At 35.5% G+C, this 5,396-nt stretch overlaps 1 long non-coding RNA gene across 1 annotated transcript; it reads right to left on the reverse strand.

Annotated features, from left to right (window-relative positions):
- Positions 1-1,576: 1,576 nt before the first annotated feature.
- LOC134482013 (uncharacterized) lies at positions 1,577-2,501 on the reverse strand. Its single transcript, XR_010058023.1, has 2 exons — positions 2,267-2,501; positions 1,577-1,850 (listed from the first exon to the last, which is right to left on the reverse strand). It is a non-coding gene; the product is annotated as an uncharacterized LOC134482013 (long non-coding RNA).
- Positions 2,502-5,396: the final 2,895 nt, after the last annotated feature.

Consider the following 5,396-nt stretch of genomic DNA (forward strand, 5'->3'; position numbering starts at 1 on the left):
TATTAAAATTTGTAATTAAGAAGATAATAATTTTGAAACCCATAAAATAGTGGGGAACAATATTTAGTCATATTTACAGGTAAAAACAAATTAGTTGCTAATTTGAAACAATTCAAAAATAAATAATTTACCATTACTCTCGATATTAGTGTATTATGTATGAACTACACTTAAATCCTTCTTATATTTTGTGAAGTTATTGGTTGTGATAAATTTCTTTTTCTCTACAATTTTTAAGTTAAGATAAGTTGTTGTAGGAAATGTAGAATTTGCATTATAAAACCATTCTTTTTTTTTTTTTTTTTTGGTTCTTTTTTTCGGAGCTGGGGACCGAACCCAGGGCCTTGCGCTTCCTAGGTAAGCGCTCTACCACTGAGCTAAGTCCCCAGCCCCTATAAAACCATTCTTAACAATAGCTGTATTTATCCATCATTCTATTCTATTTGTTATCCCCAAGCCATTGCCCTTTAACTTCAAAGGTATATTCTTATACTATATCTAAGTGCAGATATAGTTATATTCATAGATATTCTTCATAGAGAGGGAAATTTAGTTCCCAAAATTCCTCTTCACATTATTCCGAATACATAAGTTAAAGGAGCAAGGAGATGTAAATGTGAGAGTTTGGATGGATGAAAGGGAGAATGAAAATGATGTGGTTATAGCATAAACTCAAAAAATTTAGATATATCTTAAATAAAATAAAAGCAACAGCAAAAATAAGAGCAGCACTCAAATACATATTTATATGGTTCATATTTGAGACTATAGGATTCCTATTATAAAAATAATATCTAGTTCACTTGTTGAAACACATTAAGATTCATAGATTACATTTGATATCACATTTATTAATGATTGAATAATTTTACCTATTGTAACACTGAATATGTCTGATTAATAAAATAGATTGATTATGTTTACATATTTCTGTAAACCTGTGCTTTTAACCAATTCATCTGCTAGCTTTTATGACTCTAAACTGGAAAAATTTCATAATAGATTGAAAAGCTAAGTTTGGTTAGTTTAATGCTTCGTAATTTAAACAATTTTTGCCTAATGATTTTTGCCAAATGATATATTGTTTTAGTTTCTCCGGTGAGTAATAATCAATTTTAACTTAAAATGATTTAGAATCAACTAAGAGAGACCAGGTTGGGTTTGCCTTTACAGAAATGTGACTGAGAAAGAAGTCCCTGAATGTGACCAGCAATATCCAATGAGCAGTGCTCCCAGATTATTAAGAAGGGAAAGCCAGTGAGGAGTGAGTGCTGTTCCCTTCTCTCTGCTTCTATTCTGTGGATTCATTATGACCAAGTGCTGTATCCCCTATCGCCAAGCCTTCCTCAATATGATGTTCTCAAACTGCATGTGTCTTTCTCTTGTACAGACATTCCTGTTTCATATTTATGGACATGTTTCCAAATATTTTCTCACCTCCCACATGATATAGTTTAATTTAAAAAACAAACAAACAAACAAACAAACAAACAAAACAACCCTCTCTCTACCTTTCTTGGGTTGGGTCCTGAATTAGCATTCTGTTTTAATCAGGATAGAAAGAAGAATCATGGGGAAAAATGAAAGAAAGAAACGTTTATTAGGTTCCTGTGTGGAGTACACAGGTTTCCTTAAATTCTCACAGTTATGCAGTTTGGTGTGGGGTTAGATCTCAGTCTGTATTCCAAATTCTGTTTGAAGCCACTTTGTGCATCAGGCTGTACTCACATGCTTGGCTGGTCCCTTTCTTTAGATTCACAATAGGTAGGATTAAAGGTATGAGCAACATGTGGTCTGAGTATTAACTTTGAAGTCAGGTGATGGATCTAATCCTTTCTATTCCTTTGATACTGAAAAAAAAAAGTGTAATCCTTCTTGTACTACAACACACAAAGAAATTATAAACTTTAATGTTTGTCAGACGATATCACAATAGATAATATCCTAGTTATCAAAAAAACCTCTTGTAAACCTACTACCATCATTTGAAGAAAAGACATATATAGAAATAAATTAATAAATTAAACACTCCCATTAATTTTCATATTAAAAATATTAAAGTATATGATGTTATTTTGATATTTGGTAACTTTTTTTAAAAACAACAAAACCCAAACTTCCTTTAGGATTTAAGGTGCACTCTGTCCCTGGCACCGTTAACGTTCAGAAGAGCCTGTGATTTGCTCAGTGGTGATCTCAGGGGGACGTCTAATACTAGTAAATATGCTAAAGAAACACAGCAATGGAATGATGTCTAACCACATACCGTTTTACCTGTGGATCAGCCAATTGTTCAACCCACATCATTCTTTTACATTAGATCGGAGTTAATCTCAATCTACAGTGACCCACAACTGGACAATGTGCAGAGAGTGAACTTGTATCACTCGATCTAAAAGGAATACTTAGTCAACTATACAGGCCCAGTCATCTGTGCGGTCATCTGTGGAGGCAGAAAGAGAGTAGGAGCCAGAGGTGATAGAGGACTCCTAGGAAACAGCATCTTCCAGGAAATTACAGAACAATGCACATAACCACAGCAACTATGGCAACATACACAACACCTACACAGGTTTGAGACGGACAGAGTCCCAGTGCTGAGATGGGTAAGTGGGTATGGAGTCCCACCCTAACCAAGAAGCTATCTGCAATTGATGCCTGGTGGCAAAGCGACAAACAGTTGTCTCCGATGATATCTCTGAGAGTATCACGGGGAGGAACAGTCGGTCAGAAAAATTAAAATCCACAATTTGTGTGTGTGTGTGTGTGTGTGTGTGTGTGTTGGAATTTTTGTCTTGTGCTTTTGTTTGCTGGTTTCTGTTTTTGTTTTGAGAAAGAGGCCATGCAAATGGGTGGGTAGCAAGGTAGACGGAATCATGATTAAAATATATGAAAATTATTTTAAAAAACAAATATAAAAAATATCTGTGTTCAGGTAACAAAAGCGTGCAAGTATTCACCACCAATTTCTGATATAGGAACTTCATTTAGATAAAAGTATTCATATTTATGATACATAGTTGGGCCGGTAGTTCTGCTTTCTTTGTTTTTTGCATGTAGCATGTGGCTATAGCAGGGGACCGTCACTGTTTTCTCATTTTAAAACAGACCCATGTAAATTACCTTTTCCAAAATGAAACATCTTGGAATGTATTTCTCACACCACCCTTAAAAAAAAGGACTGAACATGGCATCAGTTTATTTATTTCAGGCTTTTTCTTTCTCAAGAACTAAAATAATAGGAGATTTTAGTCCGTCCTTCAAAATGAAATTGCTTGCTCAATTGCTTTCTAGGCACTAAGTCAAAAGTCCTTTAGATATAAATTATATGAAATCTATGTGCTTTCCTGAATGACAGCTGTAAGTAGTTTCTTGAAAGAAGCCTTATGATTAATGGAGAAGAGTGAATTCTAAAGAATTTGTTTGTCATGTTTGACCAAACAGCATAATATTCTGCAAACACATGTTTGAGTGATAAATAGTTCGCTTGCTGAAATACATTAAGACTCATAGATTATCTTTGATATTATATTTATTGATTGGATAATTTTACCTACTGTAACACTGAATATGTTGCTTAATAAAATAGATTGATTATGTTCACATATTTCTGTAAACCTATATAGCTTTCAACTCATTCATCGGATTCGTATAATTCTATTTTTAAACCTCGAAAAGGTTCTTTCATTAGTATCAAAATTAATTTACTATTCTGAGATTTAGGGAAAAGAAATATCTGTCAAAATATGAAGACGACACAAAAAGTCTGACCACTGTTCCTTCCTTCTTAAATGACACCACATAATCACACACATGAAACAAATTTGTTATTATTTTCTTGCAAAAAAATTCACTAAAGAATTATTGGAAAATAACCCACGTGTTCAGTTGTGTTTCAGTTTGAACAATCAAATTACTAATTAAAATGGAACAGACTTGAAGGCACAAGTCACTGTAGCGATGTCTTTGCAGCCCATGCTTACTTATCAATATGTATCGTATGGAATCGATAGGCAGTATCCTGTTGAACGGGTTTTTTTCTATTTTTATTTTTCTTGGGTATTTTATGTATTTCCATTTCATATGTCATCCCTTTCCCCCCTCTCGCATACTCCCTCTCCCCTCCCCCTGCTTCCACTCACCCACTCCCACCTGAACGCCCCGGTATTCCATGTTCAGTCCAGCTCGGGTTCTCAGACTTTTCACACAGACTGGAGTGAAGTTTTCTTCCCTAGATGTCACCTTAGACAAGCACTCCCTGCCCCTCGTGTTAATGTGGACGCAGTACATAAAAGGCACTCTTTGGTAACCTTACAGTGAAAGAAAGGCGACAGAGCAAAGTGCTATGGAGAACCAAGCCACTGCCCTTCGACCACCATGGTGTGCCTCTTAGCAGAGCAAATAGAACGGAGGTCAGCAGTGCAACAGTTTCAGTGTTTGGAGTATCCTGGCGGAGTGGCTGTGGGTGTCTGGGCTCAACATCCTTCCCACATCATCGCAGGCCTGCTTCTGCATTATCCTCCATTGTCTCATGGAAGTGATTCAGTAAATGGAGATTTACTGAAGGCAAGAGGTATCTTAAGCGGGAAAGAGATGATGTCAGAAAGTAAGAGCATTTGTCAAGGACAGGAGTGAACCCTCTGAAGGGAATAGCTTCCTGTATCTCGCTCTTGCTCTGTCAATCACCTGGGAGCCCTGCCTGTGCACATCGCAGCCCACAAATGCTTTTGATCCTAAGGGCAATGTCTTTAAATTTTTCAAAGGGATGAGCTGGAATGAGCTTCCTTTAGTCTTATGGAAAGATTGTTAAGGACTCCCCTCCCAAATTTAATCCATATGTAAATCAACTGAGGATAATTTAAATTACAAATTTTAATTCAGTAAATCTGGGACTTAGCCTGAGATCCAATACCTTTGACAAATGCTATTCAAGTAATGTCAGTATTCCTTGAAATCCACTGGGGAAACGTAACTTTTTATTGACAGTCAGCTGTACATATGCAGACAATAGATGGCCCAATAGCACATTATGATCAAAATCAGAAAAGTACAAGCATATTCTGTTTTATTACATTTGTAGTATTTCTTCAAATGAACCTTCTATAACATTTAACAGTCTGTCAGACAATACTTGAATAGCTGGGTATCTGCTCTCAGTGCCAGTTAACTTGTACAGTGAATAATGAATTTGGATTCACTGTCTTTGACACTCATATTTGTCAACAATTAAGCTAATATACTTACAGATACTTATAACCAATGAATGAGTAGGTGCAGAAAGAAACTATGTGTGTTAATTTGTTATATTTAAGTTATTTTTGTTTTTTCAATTTTATTTTGCCTTTTCATGCATGTCTTCTGCTTCTTCTGAGTCCCTTTAGTTTCTCTATCATCTT

Source organism: Rattus norvegicus, chromosome 15 (genome assembly GCF_036323735.1).
Source record: "Rattus norvegicus strain BN/NHsdMcwi chromosome 15, GRCr8, whole genome shotgun sequence".
NCBI lineage: Eukaryota > Metazoa > Chordata > Mammalia > Rodentia > Muridae > Rattus > Rattus norvegicus.